Genomic DNA, 14,913 nt, shown 5'->3' with positions numbered 1-14,913 from the left:
GTGGAGGATTGGAGCCAGCAGAGGGGAAGGGTGGGAGCCATGGTGCATGGGGCATGACCGAGGTACCAGGAGCCTGGATTGGGGTGGGGGCTGGCCTCTCCATTCTCCTCCCTCCCCACGCAGCATTGGGATCCTCAGGTGCCTGCAGCCAGGGTCCAGCTCAGAATAGCTTCTCCTCCTCCCCTTCTTCATTTCAGCTTCATTAAGTTATAATTGACATATAAAACTGTAGGATATTTAAAGCGTGCATCGCAGTGATTTGATGCATGCACACTTTGATGCGGACGCACGTTGTGAAAATATCCCCCCATCTAGCTAATGCACACACCCATCACCTTGCATATTTATCTTTCTCTCTCTCTCTCTCTCTCTCTTTTTTTTCTTTCCTTTTTTGGTGAAAGCTTTTAAGATCTGTCCTCTTGGCAAATTTCAATAATGCGATACTGTGTTATCAACCAGAGTCTCCGTGTTGTATACCCGATCCTCAGGCCGTATTTGTCTCGTAGCTGAAATTCTTGTGCCTTTTGACCAACCTCTCCCCATGTTCACCTCAGCCCATGGCTCCTTCTCAGTATTCCATTTCATCATGTTTTATAGTAACACAGTAATGCATCACGGGTATCGAGTTACTGTGTGGTGGTGCACACAGGTATCACAGGATGGTGTATCTTTGTTACTGTGTGTATCTAGTGTATGTGTGTCTCTTTTATACATGTAGATGTGTGTCCCTCTTTATATCCATTTTATTTAGATTTTAAATCTATTCATTTAGATTTATTTACACAGATTATAGATACCCATACAACTATGGAAATACATATAATACATATCTCTTGTTTAATATATGTTTATCTGTATCGTATATATCTTTTTTTAAGATTTTATTTATTTATTTGAGAGAGAGAGTGCATGAGGTGGGAGAGCAGCAGAGGCAGAGGGAGAAGCAGACTTCCCACTGAGCAGGGAGCCTGATGTGGGACTCGATCCCAGGACCCTGGGATCATGACCTGAGTCGAAGGCAGACGCTTAACCGACTGAGCCACCCAGGCACCCTCTATCGTATATATCTTTATATAGATACGTACATAGGCTTATGTATGTTGTATATTATATACGTATTTGTGTGTCTATTTTATCTAGAGTTTAGATCTATTTGTATAGATTTACTGCCATAGATTATCTATTATATGAATTTATATATACGAATGTCTATTTTATCTAGATTTTTAGATCTATTTCTATTGATTTACTTATACAGATTATCTATTTATATAAATTTATATATATATGAATGTCTGTCTATTTTATCGAGAATTTTAGATCTATTTCTATAGATTTACTTATACAGGCTATCTATTTATATGAATTTACACATTTATGAATGTATGTCTCTCTTTGGTATACATATTTGTATATTTGTATATGTACATATATATCTTTATGTAGATTCCCATATGGTTATGTATCTATTTATCTAGTTCACATTCACACTTTAAGTAATCTCTGCACCCTAACGTGGGGCTCAAACCTACATCTCCAAGATCAAGAATCACCTGTTCTACTGACTGAGCCACCCAGACCATTGATACTTTATATATGTATATGTGTGTATCTATTGATGCTTACTTTATTCACGTTTTAATAGATTGATATTAACAGATGCATTTATGTAGATTATTTATGTAGATTTCACATACATTGTGTATGGAAAAGATACACATATGTATCTTTTGTATGCATAAGGTACATATACACGCACATATGTTTACATATATACACATATCTATATTTGTATGCATAAGGTATGTATACGCGCACACATCTTTACATATATATATACACATAGATACCTTTTGTATGCATAAGGCATATATATATAAGGACACATCTTTACACATATACACATAGATACTGTTTGTATGCATAAAGCATATATACATGGAAACATCTTTATAGATAGATAGATACCATTTTGTAAACACATATATCTGGAAATAGGCTTTAGTTTAAAGATGATGCATGGACGCTGGTTCAGGAGAAACTAGAGGTTTCTTTTTTTCTTTCCTCCTACTTGGACTACATGTGTTCAAATAACAGTGTGTCTTTAAATGGTTATTTTAGAAACGTTGTGGTTCATGTAACTTGTAATACATGCTGAGTTTTGAGGGTAGGTGACATATTTTCCCTAGAATGCCTTATCCCTCGGTGCCTTCCACTGGGTAGCGGCTTAAGAAATACCCTGGGAGAGAGAGGGAGGTCCTTGGTGCTGCGATCAGTAGTGTGTTTATGTAGCCGGCTAATTTTAAGTAACTGGAGAGTTCATTTATAATGCCCTGCCCCGGTAGGAAGAAGCGAGGATTTGTCATTCCACACGCTCTCCACGGCATGTCTGCATTTTTAAAATACAAGTCTAACCAAGATCTCCAAAAGGCATCTGAAAAATGTCTTAATGTGTATAAACCCTTAATTTCCCCATGCTTGGACAGCTCAAAAATAGATGAATGGATTTCTGAAACTTTTCCCAGAAAATCCTTTTTGGGCCAAAACTAACATTCAGGGCAGAAAATAATGGATAAGCATAAAATACTGAAAGAAGGGGTTTACAGTAAAAATTATAATTTCAGCCTCAAGAATAGCCCTGTTATAATAACATGAAAGTCATAATTCAGGTAGCTTTGGAAACATAATCTGGTGACGTTCAACCTCAGAATCCTGCTAGCGATTACCATCGCAAATCTGAAAAGCACTGTCGTAGCTTTGTAAGAATCTGGATCCCCTATTTTTGGCAACAAAATGGTATTATTCATTTTTTAAAAAAATAAATGTTTATTAGAGAAAGGTACATCATCCTCTAAATTATCCAAAGAGTCCCAGTTTTATACAAGGACGCCTTCTTTGCCTTGTTTTATCAGGAAAAATTAATATTGCTGCCCCTCCTCCCCCATATTTCCAACTGTCTGGCACGAGGTGATGGTTCATTTTAGCTCCAAAAGACTAGGATTTGGCAGCTCTTGGTAATCAGAAACCAAGAATAAGAGTTTGAATGCATTGGAAAACGTGACACTGGAAATATATTCATCTGTTACACATATTTTAGATGTTGAAAAATGAAGTGCTCTGGAGAAAAAGGAGTATCTGAGAGGCAAAATGGCACATTTTTTTTTCTCTTCCTACTGGCAATTTCTTCTTATGTAGAATTAAAAACAAATAGAAAAAAAAAGACTAGGAGGATTTTTCAGAAAAACAAACAAAAAATAAAGTGACTTGGAGTCTGTGCGGACCATGAAACACAGCACACAGAGAAATAAATTGGGTCATCAGGAGACTTTCTATTTGGTTTCAATTTGGGGGATGATATCACCAGAATCCTTTCCGTGCTTAGAAAATCATGGTAGGTTACCGGTCTTCAATTTCGATTAGATCATGCAGAATGAAAATCCCAGACGTGCTGATATTCCTCTTAAGGCTCAGTGTTCCAAGCATGCAGAAACACTTACCCCCGCCGTCCCCTATGGCACGCAGTGTGTGTCTGTCCCTCCGCGTGCCTCTCCTTCCCCGCTAATCTGTTTTCCGTCTCTACTGTGGTGGACTCTGTCTTCCTTCTTGGCTCCTCGAGTTCTCATCTGGTTCCAAGTAATGCTTTGCACTAGACAGGTGAGGTTAGAGAGTCCGCGTTCATCCTTGGCGGGCAGAATGCCCTGCCTACATCATCAGCATTTTCTTTATGTCTTCTGGCCACCTCTACTGGGTCTCTGAGATATTTTTATGATGATTCAACGTGAGTCTTTAAATATGTAAACCACTCCCAAGGGCGTGTGTGCGCTAATTTTTCGAGACTCTGGCTGTGTTTTCCGTGGATGGTATCTCACGTTTTCTTATTTTCTTTCTTTTCATTCCTTGCTTCTACCGTGAGTCATCCTGGCACTGGTAGAAATCCAAATCTTGCCCCCTCTACGGCTAGACCTGGCATCTCTTGGGTCAGAACTGTGCCTCCCATTGTTGCGGGAACATTCACCTGCTCCCTGTGACAGCAAGTCAAGCTCCCTGGGACTTTTCTCTCTCTCTCTCAGGTAACCAGAAGCCTGCACGTGGGCTGCCCAGGGCTGGTGCCCAGAGGCTCAGAGGGACAGCTGGAAGCATGTCTCTGGAATTCCTTTTGCTTCCCCCCCCCCGGTTTGTCACAAGATGGCTACCGCAGCTCCTGCCATCACGTCTACATTCCAGGTGGGAAGACTAAGAAGAACGAAAAAAAGAAAAAAAAAAAAAAAAAAAAAGGTAAGAAAGAAATCAAGGGAAGGTATTCCTCCTTCCCAGAACTTCGAGTTTGAAACTCGAACTTTGAGTCTGAAAGCCTCATCAAAGAACCCCTGTTGTTTCCCACTGACCTGAATTAGCTTCCTTGGCCACCCCTCTGTGGGACAAAGGTTGGAAGATGAAGTAAGAAAAATGGAGAATATGCGGCTGGGCCATCCTTGCAAACCCTACAAAACTGGAGTTGCGGAGTGAAGAAGAAGGGGAGACAGGATATAAAGGCATGAGGTTCTCCAATGCCCACTCTCCACGGAAAACAGCATCCTCTCTTTGCTTATGTCCAGGTATTTGATATATGTTGTAAGGAAGGGGAGAGAGGAAATCACTGAAGCAAGGAGGCAAATGCTCAGCTACATCTTGAGAAGTGGAAGAAGTAGGTCAGATGAACGGCATGAGAATAGCATTTCAGGCGAGAAGCAGGTGGTGCAGAGGCTCTGGTTGTGGGGAGTGTTGGTGTGTCCTGGCCAGGGCGACTGTGGATGTGGTGATGGGGCGTGGCTGGGAGCGGGGCTCTGTCCCAAGTGCCGTCGGCAACTGCTGGACTATTTCTCCGTTTGCAAATCTAAGGTCTGCCAACCGGGGAAGCAGGATTATGTAGACTCCCCGAGGACCTTCTTGGTGGCTGTGCAGGGACAGGAGGCTCAAGAGAGACTTTTGTGTTCGGACTGTACTGTCTACCATGGGTGGCAGAGATGGCTCTGAGTTGGGGCTTAGGGAGCAGGGGTTGGGGTAGTGTTGGCCCTGTTGGGATGTGGTTGAGTTCAGAGTGCCTATGAGACACTCAGGGCAGATGGCACCGAGGCTGTGTCAGGACAGGCATCTGGAGGATGGGGAAAGGTGGCCAGGGACTGGACAAACGGACGCTTTCAGGGGCGTGCACCTGTTCACCCGTACACCAGCTCATTCTGCCGCCCGTGGTGTGATGCATGCTCAGTCAGCGCTTGATGGGCTAAGGGCTTGGCGGGCGCCAGTCACTCTTGCCGTAACCTATTGAGGGTGTTCCCTCTACTGACCAGGACCCTGGGTCCCACGTCACACCACTGGTTTAGCACAGGGCCCAACTTACCCTGTACTGTGTCAGCAAGCCCCACCTCTTTACTGAGCTGGGAGCCAGGAGCAGAAGGAGGGGACACCTCCTTTCTTCCTCTCAACGCGTGGCCAGCTGTGAACAGGAGTTAGGACATGCAGGTGACGAAGTCAGCTGGGCCTTGTGGCCGGCCAACCTGGTGCAGTGACTGCAAGGCCCAGACGACAAAATTCTAAGGTTGGCATTTTGATGGGGTGCAGAGGCAAGGGTGCAAATTACCTACCTCAGGGGACGGTGTGTTACTGATGGCAGCCTCTCCTATGAAGTCCGTGCATCGTGCGGATCCTTCCCCTTATGCATTGAGCCGAGGGCACCTGGAGAGGGTGGGCCACTTGCCGTGATGCTGACCTTGGAGACATGGGGTTAATAAAAGACGCACAAAGCTTGGGTCCTTTTGTAGAGACTCCAGACCTGCAGCCGGCGAAACAGTGGTTACGGTAGGATGCCAAGTTACAAGGTGTTGAGGTCAAGTCCCATGGTGGGAGGCGGTGTCTACACTGCCCGATGGGCCGAGATCTGTGCCCCCAAATCCAGAGGACTGTCTGGTATACCATGAATGCCAGCTTCCATGCCAGCAACAAGCTGGCCTCTGAACACCATATCCCTGTGTGCCCAAGGCTGGCTACCCTCCTCAGCACCATGTTGGGCTTGACCCCTGCCAGGAACACATGAGCTTGACCCCTGCCAGGAACACATGGGCTTCCTCCGTATGCAGAAGAGACGCTTTGGGATCAAGGTGCTCTCAACACAGCCATGGTTTCCAATGGCGGCCGCTCCCACTCGGTTGGGCTCAGTCCTCACTCCTGGTGTGGCTTCAGCATTATCGAGTCGGTGTGTGGAGAGCTTTTGGACAGCTCTACAGCACGTTTGGGGTGATTTGGCTTTATGATTTTCTAGGAACTTGTTGGCTTGACCTGTGCTTGATGATTCACGTGAGAACCATCCATCATGCAACAGCTCAAGTTGGTGGGACTCGTCCAAAATTTTTCTGAATGGAAACGTAATATTATAATCATCTTACTTCCCTCTTCTTCTTCCTCCTTCTCCTTTTCCCAGAAGTATTTGGCTATGTCTGCTATAATAAAATAAAGGCGTTAAGAGGCACTTAACTTAAATATTTAACATAGTTCACTGAAGAGTAATAAACCACAACACAATGTCTTAAGCATAATTATCAAAATAATGCCGCTTTTACTTTACAATAAAGGAACAACAAAGGCATGACGAAAATATGGCCAACTAGTTGGGTTCGTTTGGATTCATTCAGACACTTACCAACAATTTTGTGGGCGTATTGTCAGGTTCCATGTTGAAAAATCAATGCATTATATTGGGGGAATAATGCTAAGATAAAAGAAAGAAGAGACACATTTCAGATGTAATTCTTAAATTAAAATGACATACCCATCAAATATCTCAACAACTCTTTATTTTTTTTTTAAAGATTTTATTTATTTATTTGAGAGAGAGAGAATGAGAGATAGAAAGCACGAGAGGGAAGAGGGTCAGAGGGAGAAGCAGACTCCCCGCTGAGCAGGAAGCCTGATGCGGGACTCGATCCTGGGACTCCAGGATCATGACCTGAGCCGAAGGCAGTCGCTTAACCAACTGAGCCACCCAGGCACCCATCAACAACTCTTTAAAAGACCACTTGAAAAAAAAATCAAGACTGTTCTTTTCAGGAATATCTTTGCTCAGTAAACATTTAATTAAGGGTTCAGTAAGTTCAATAATTTACAGGGAAGTCAGCTCTGTATTCTGTACACATGAAAGGTCCCATGCATCTCTCTCTCAAAGCTCAGATTTGTGGTGGCCTGGGCGGAAAGTAAAGAGTTCCCCATTTGAACAGAATTTAGAGCAATTGCAGAGTTCACAGAACCCCTGTCTTTTCAACATTCTCCAACAGCAAGGGTTACAATGACACATTCGTTGCTCTTACCTTCTACGATGTAGGAGTAAAACCCACTCCTTAACAATAATGACAAGAAACCACAATGAAAGTAATTCCGTTTCAGATTTCTATCAACGTGGATTATGCTATTAACAAATGTTATAGGAAATGTCCTGGCACCGTAAGGAGCAGAAGTGACGAACGATTAGGCCCCAAAGGAACGTTGACTCTGGAGCATGCCAACGTTGGTTTCTGCCATCACCATCTATCCTAAGAGAGTGGAAACACCTGTAGGGCTTAATGTTCCCTTCAATGACTTTTTTTTTTTCTTTTTAGTAAATAAAATGTGTAAGAATAACTCTTTTCCCCTGGCCCCTCGAAGAGCGTTTCTTGGTGTCCCTAGGAATCCTTAAAATAGTTGAATCATAAACTTTCCAGTTTTGCCTCCACAGATTCACTTAACTGGCGTTTGTTATAATTTTGTCATTTCAAGAATGTTATATAAATGGAATCATGTGCATGTAACCTTTAGAATTGTCTGTCTCACTCAGCACAAATCTCTGGAGATTCATCCAGGTGGGTGTGTGGATCAATAGCCTGCTCTGTTTTATTGTTAAGTACGTCAATGGTATAGATGGATCCCATTTGGTTTATCCATTCACCCACTGAAAGACATCTGAGTTCTTTCCAGCTTGGGGCTATTTTGAATAAGGCTGCTGTAAGTATTTGTGTACAGGTGTTTGCATGAACATAAGTCTTTTTTTTTTTTTTCCTGGGAAAAATGCCCAGGAGTGTAATTGCTGGGTCATCTGATAGTTGCACAGCTATTTTTCTTTTTTCCCAAAGGAAACTGCCCACCTGTTTTCCAGAGCGGCTTTAACATTTTACATTGCCACCAACAGTGTGTGAATGATCTAATTTCTCTGCATCCTCACCAATATTTAATGCTTCATATTTGTCACAATTTTGTATTTTAGCCATTCTGATAGGCAGGTAGAAATATCTCATTTTGGTTTTCATTCGAATTTCTCTAATGACTAGTCATGTTGAACATTTGTTTTCTTGTTTCTTTACTGTTGAGTTTTGAGAACTCTTTATATATTCTAGATACTACTCCTTTGTTGGTATGTGGCTAGCCAATATTCTCTCCCTTTCGTAGCTTTCTTTTGCTTTTTTAACAGGGTCTTTTGATGGAGTCCAATTGATCAGATTTTCTCTTTGTGGATTGTGTTTTTGGTGCCAAGTCTAGGAACGCTGCCTAGCCTACATCCCAAAGACTTCATACTATGTTTTCTTTATTTTTCTTAGAAGTTTTACATTTTACATTGAAGTTCACAATGCATTTTGAGTGGAACTTTGTATCAAGGGTGAGACCCAGTTGGTGATTTTGTTTTTGTTTTTGTTTTGCCTGTGGATGCCCAGTGGGTCACCACCATTTGTTTTCTTTCTGCATTGAATTGTTTTTTCACCTTTGTTAAAGATCACTTGGAAATATTTGTGTGGGTCTATTTCTGGGTTCTCTTTCCCATTCCATGGATCTATGTGTTCCTCTCTGCACCAATACCACACGGTCTTGATTATTGTCACTGTATAATGTCTTAAAATTGCATAGACTGATTCTTCTCCCATGACTTCTAATTCAACTCTAGTTTACTGTCCATGGACCCCCTCATCACATCTCCTTAGGGACAGCACAGCCCCATGGGTGCCCATGCAGGACGGAGAGTTCTCATGACTTATTCATCATGCATGGACACCCATCACACCCCCTTAGGGACAGCACAGCCCTGTGGGTACTCATGCGAGATGGAGAACTCACATGACTTATTCATCTTGCATGGACCCCTCGTCACGTCCCCTAGGGACAGCACAGCCCCATGGGTGCTCATAGAGGCTGGGGGGTTCTCATGACTTATTCATCATGCATGGACCCATCCATCACGTCCCCTTAGGGACAGCACAGCCCCATGGGTGCCCATGGGATCAGAGATTTCAGACCTTTAGTTAACTGTCCTTTGGGATGTGAATTCCAAGATTAGGGTGCCAGTATTGTCTGTTTCTGGAGAGATTCTCCTACTTTATAGGCTTCTGTCTTCTCCCTGTCTCCGCACACTGTGGAGAGAGAGAGGAAGATTTAGCATCCCTTTACAGGGGCATGAATCCCATTATGGGGGGGGGCGCCATCATTCTGACCTAATCATCTCCCAAAAGCCTACCTGCAAATACCGTCCCATTGGGAGTTAAATCTTCAATATATGAATTTGGGGGGACGTGAACATTCAGTGCATAGTTTTTAGGATGACCTTACACTAGATTCACAGGATCCCAAGTCAGTCCAGGGGACTTGAGCCAACACTTGGAGGGTTTCCTTCCAGCTCCCATTCTCTGGTGGGTCCTGGGCAAGCCACGCCTCCTGCTAACGTTGGAACCCCCTTTCGTGGTCCGTAGCCAAGGTCAGACAACTTGGGTGCAAGGTGACATCATGCATGGCACGGGGGGGCCAAGCTGATGGCACTTAGCTGAAAGCCCGGAATGAAGTGTATTTTCCACAAGCGTCTGAGCGCTTCCACTCAGCGGAGGCATCAGGGATGGGCGACACCGTTGTTGTCTGACGTCTTGTCCTGAGGCCTCAGAAGGCCTTCCTCCAAGTCAAAGGAAGTGAGTATCTCAGAGCAATAGACGGGGTTTGTTTCGTCCTCTGCCCTGTGCACCTGCTTTGCAACTACTTTTCCGTGAAGCCGTCTGCTCCAGAACGTGAGTAACCCAGGCACTGTGTGTGAAGGTTCATTCTGCGTCCCCTGCAGCCTCTCTGGAAAAGCCAGACCCCTCCTCAGACCCGTGCGGAGCTGAGCTCACGGCCGGCAGCGGCGGGGGTGGGAAACGAGGAAGTCTTCTCTTCTCCTTGTCATACACACAAGAGGACTTAAAAATAGCGTTTGCATCTGAAATGGTACCATCTATCTTGCTGAAAGATTCCAAATTTCCCCAAACTGTTGCCCAGAGCTGGATTAAAACTCCAGCCATCAATCCCTCCCCGGGTACCATAGCTCACAGATATGTCCTTCCTGGAAAGGACTTGGCAAAACTAATCAGCCATAGGAAGGTGCTCCTTAAAAATCACAGACGCATTTCCCTGGAGGATGTTTCCAGGGAAGGCCCGCCGGGCATGTCTTTCCATAATTTTCCTTTAAGTCTCAATATGCTTCAATTGGATTAAGGAAAATAATCAATGTTCTTAATACACTATTTACTTGTAATATTTTCAGTGGGCTGTGAGTTAGGTTTCCCGAGATGAAAGATGATTTTAAAAATTGCTAAAGGTAATGATTTTTTATAGCTTAATTTAGATTATATTGAAAATTATGAGAAGGGGAAGGGGGGGGAAAAAAAAGCACCCAGGACCGCTGCCACCTTATTAAACATCTCCGCGTTTTTGCAATTTAAATACTACACTCCGTCATATATTTTGTGTATTCATATTTCAACAATAAGCATTAATAACATGGTAATATCTTTATTTCCATAGTGTTGCTTTAATATACCACGGGGAGCTGGGAGCAATGTTCGCTCGATATTATTTCCATTAGAACTAGCAGATTCTACAGAAGGGCTGGAGTTTTCTTTGCACGGGGAAGGAATTGTTCTCTTCCGGCCCCTGCCTTAAATGAATGAGGGTGAGACGCTGTTTGACAAGAATGAAGGTGGACTTGGTTCTTAGCTCTCTTGTCCGGTTGGTAAGCGGGTCCCGGGGATGCTCGTCGCTCCTTCTGCTGGGATCCAGCTGTATCAGCAAGCTAGCCCTGGATGTGGGTAAATTACAAGCCCCACTGGCGTCCTGGGTTGCTCGCCCTGCAGGGAACACCTTTAGGACAAGGGGCTGCTCATGATGCGATCTGCTGACAGAGGTGCCTACATTGGGTGGGTCTTCCACCTAAGGGACCCTGGGGGCTCAGGCTCACCTTGGGAGAACACCCATTTCTTGAAACTTCACAGAGGAAGGAGGGCAGCCTTCCCGGTGGGCTCCCTGGGGGAAAAGAATGACTGTTACAGTAGAACTGAAACTACTGGGGAGACCCCCGTTGCAAAATGAGAACAAGGGGGTGCTCGGTCAAAAATGACAAAGGATTTTGAGATGTTGACAACAGAGCTTTGAACAAGGCTCCCTTCTGAGCTTTGGGCCCCATGCACCAGGCACATACGTGGGTGGGTCGCGGTTGGGGAGATGCCACGTGGAACAGGGCGGGGGGCTCTTGGCGCTGGTTGGGGAGGAAGCTTTGGAAAAGGAATGCAGATAGAAGCTGCCCAGGGGTTAAGTTTGAACCTGTCTGGGAGGTGGTCTGTGTGTCGGTGGGGGTGTTGACAAGGATAGGGCCAGACATCAGCGGGAAGACTGCTGATCTGGATCGCAGGTCTGGGCTTGCCGGGATCAGGGGTCTGGGTGGCTGGACCGTCCTTTGAGTGCTCTCCAGGGTGGGCGCCACTGTTGGCTTGCATGGGGCTTTATTTAGGGGCAGACACTCTGCTGCTATAGGGGGGATCCCTTCGAGGGACGTCAACGGTGCAGGTGTGAGCTCTGTATCTATAACTTCCCGCAAACACCAGATTTCAGGCTGGCCCTTGTGTGCTCACCACTGAGGGGCCGTGTGGATGGCAGCCTCAGCTGGATAGGGCAGAACACAATGCCCCTCAGGGCTCAGGCTCTGGCGGGACGTGGATGTTTTTTGTCTGCACAAGTACAGAGCTGCTGCTCCCCTCGATTGTGTTCTATGTCTCTGTCAAATACATAAATAAAATTAAAAAAATAAAAATAAAATAAAAATGTATTATCAGGCCACATAGGTGCACTGCATGTGTTCCTGTGTGTGCAAAGGCATGAAAATGTGAACACAGGTGTGTTTATATGTAAGCGTGTGCACACACATGCATGTACCTTTTGGGACCCAGATGACAACAAACTATTCTGATTTAGGGTGTTAACAACTGTTCAGAACACATAAAAAAACGGTGTTTCTTTGAAGATCGTCTGCAAATCTGAGTATCTTATACCAACAGACCTTTCTTTCTGGATCGTTCATTTAAAATCCCCAGACTAAGCAGCCGAAAACGGGAGAATCAGCTTGTAACTTGGTGCCCATGGAATAAATGTGCGAGTACCAAATCACAGAGATTTCAATGAGATGCATCAACGTTGGCTTTTTAATTTTATCTAGACTTAAAAATTCTATACATTTGTTTGTTTGTTTGTTGGGTACAGTGTGTGTTAGTCAGAAATGATTCACCAAAAAGTTGGCCCCTCTTGAAAACACAGAGTCGTGCAATAGTTAAAATTGCCCCCTGCGTCTGAAAACGGAAAAAGCCGCCAGGACCTGGGTGTATGGCAGACATTTCGTAATAAAAACTCTAGCAGACTAGTCCCCCTCTGCCTGGCCCCCTGCCTGGGAAGGTGGGGATATTCCTGATTGTTTTCCCGGGGTCCCTGCTCCTGTTTGGAACTTGGATCTGTAGACACGGTTTTGATGGACTGAGATGCTCGAAAACCGCTTTCCTTCTCCCAGTTTTGCATGTAGAATTTCAGAACGCGGAAAGGGTCGGCCGCGGCGGGGACGGCTTTCCGCCCAACATCTCGGCCCCCTACGTGTGGCTGGCTTACTATTCTTTCAAGGTCGGGAGACAGGAAGGCCAGTTTTTAGTCTCTTTCTCTACTTCCCCAATTTTAAGTGTTCCCAGGATTTCTGCAAAGAATCCCCAAGTCTTAGTGGTTAAAACATCTGTGTATGTTTATATCTGTATCATGTATATTTATATCGCCTATAACTCTACGTATTTCTATTTCTCTATCTTGTAAATCTGTGTCTAGAGCTTCTGTATCTGCGTCTCTATCTCTATCTGTATCTACATCTGTATCGATATCTGCGTCTGTATCTATATTTGCATCTCTATCTCTATTTGGATCTCTGTATCTGTCTGTATCTCTATCTACACCTGAATCTGTATCCACATGTATTATCATGTCTACCCGTACCTATATCTATATATAAAATTTCTGTATCTTTCTATTTATAAAATATAAACATATGTATCACATATGGTTGGAAGTTAAAAAAAGACATAGTAGCACATGATTTTTAAGGAGACACGGGATGAGAAGATTATCCATTAAAAGCAAAACTAATCACTTGCCAAACGCTGAGGCGGTACGGGAGACCAAGTGCATGGCTTTGGCATCTCGTCCCTGAGTATATTCCTCGTCTTTGGAACGCTCCCCGTGGCCAGTGCCTTCCAGAGGCTCCTACGTCCGCCTGCGCTGGCTGTGCTGGGCCCCATCCCCGCCGGCCGGCCTCCACATCCCTGCCTGGATCTCCGGCCCAGCTGCTGTGCTGGGGAACTGAAGGGACCTTGAGATGCGGCCGCCTGATGGCGCGTGAGCCCACTCCCACTCTCACGGTTCTTCCCGGACTCCCAGGTGACCACGATCGATGGGGCCAGGACCCTCCCGGGAGCCAAGAGAGGCCACGAACCACACCGGGCTCATTTCCCATGGCTACCCGCATCTGCAGTGCTGTAAACGCCGGCCTGCTTTCTGCACGGAACGCTGGGGGACTTCATCCTGGAGGCCGTCCACCTGTGGTGTGTGCACGGGACCGTTTACAGGCGAGAAGCCCCTGGAACCGCTGAGCCCCGCAAACCAGGTCCGCATTCCCATCCCTGCAAACCAAAGGGCACGGCGGTGACCAGAACTGTCCGTCACATGATGTCGCTGCATTCTTCCCTGATTTTGTTTTCCCTCCTGCGTCCGAAAGATACATTTCTGTCCCTCTACAGTTTCAGGGTGTTTTCCTTACTTAGGAGGAATCACGTTGAGTCATTAAAAATATGTATGTTTGTATATACATCTGGATCTCAAGGCAATGCTGAAATCGGGTTATTGGGGAGCAAAGTACTGCGGGCCCCCACTAGCCTGGGTAGATGTTATTTCTTTTTTTCGGCATTCTTGCTCTTTAGACCACAAAGGGAGGCCTGTGAGGGTTTCCTGGACCCTGTGGGTTGACGCCGTCCAGACGGGGGAGGGGCAGGGCCAGTCAGAATGCTCCGGATCTCCTTTCCGTGGGGTTTCTATCTCTCCGGGTCACAGGAAGCACGGACGTGCTAAATGACTACGCCTTCAGGATCATCCGTGATGGAAAGCCCCGCACGGGTGCGGGAGGTGAGCTTGGACAGAGGAAGAAGTAGCTTGTGGAGTCCAGCCGCGCTGTGATGAGCGACTCTGGAGAGCGTGGGCCTGCATGGGGGACACCGAGCACCGGCCACGGACGGACGGCCCAGCACGGGTCCGTGTGTCTGTCGGCTACCTCCTCACCGACTATACCAGGTACGGTTCTGCACACACCTGTGACGTCGCTCACAAACGGAAAGATGGGGAAGAAATATAAAAGGACCCTGTTTCAAAAACTATTGGTCTCTGCCCGTCTTCTTTCCGAGGCTGACCTGGTTGACCTGGAGCCCTCTCCCCAGCCTGTGATTTGTGGCCCCAACACCATCAATGGGAACACTTGGTGAAGACACATGGTGGGCTCCGTATATAAACACCAGAGAGCTCCTCATTGTTTGCTCTGAGCCTGGCCCT

This window comes from Callorhinus ursinus, unplaced genomic scaffold (assembly GCF_003265705.2).
Source record: "Callorhinus ursinus isolate GAN/ISIS: 27379988/994484 unplaced genomic scaffold, GSC_fseal_2.0 scaffold16, whole genome shotgun sequence".
Lineage (NCBI taxonomy): Eukaryota > Metazoa > Chordata > Mammalia > Carnivora > Otariidae > Callorhinus > Callorhinus ursinus.
The sequence above is the reverse complement of the archived record's forward strand: the minus strand, read 5'-3'. Positions refer to the sequence as shown.